The sequence below is a fragment of the Coenobita brevimanus genome, chromosome 56 (assembly GCF_032717465.1).
Source record: "Coenobita brevimanus isolate Jiangsu-jjx chromosome 56, ASM3271746v2, whole genome shotgun sequence".
Taxonomy (NCBI): domain Eukaryota; kingdom Metazoa; phylum Arthropoda; class Malacostraca; order Decapoda; family Coenobitidae; genus Coenobita; species Coenobita brevimanus.
In genome coordinates, this window is record NC_137009.1 from 290,001 (window position 1) to 290,258 (window position 258).

Genomic DNA, 258 nt, shown 5'->3' on the forward strand with positions numbered 1-258 from the left:
CTACTACCACTACTACTACCACTACTACTACTACTACAACTACTGCTACTACTACTACTACTACTACTACTATACTCCGTTTTTTTTTATTGCGGCGCAGATGCACTTGGCAGGTTGATGATGCCTGGCTGAATGCAACATGTCCAAAAACTATTTACTAAGCCAAATTTCCCCGTCAGGTAGTTATTGTCAGTTAATACTGCTGGATTATGAAGTAATGTTGCAGTCAGCCAATAACCACCAATCTGTCAAGTTCAT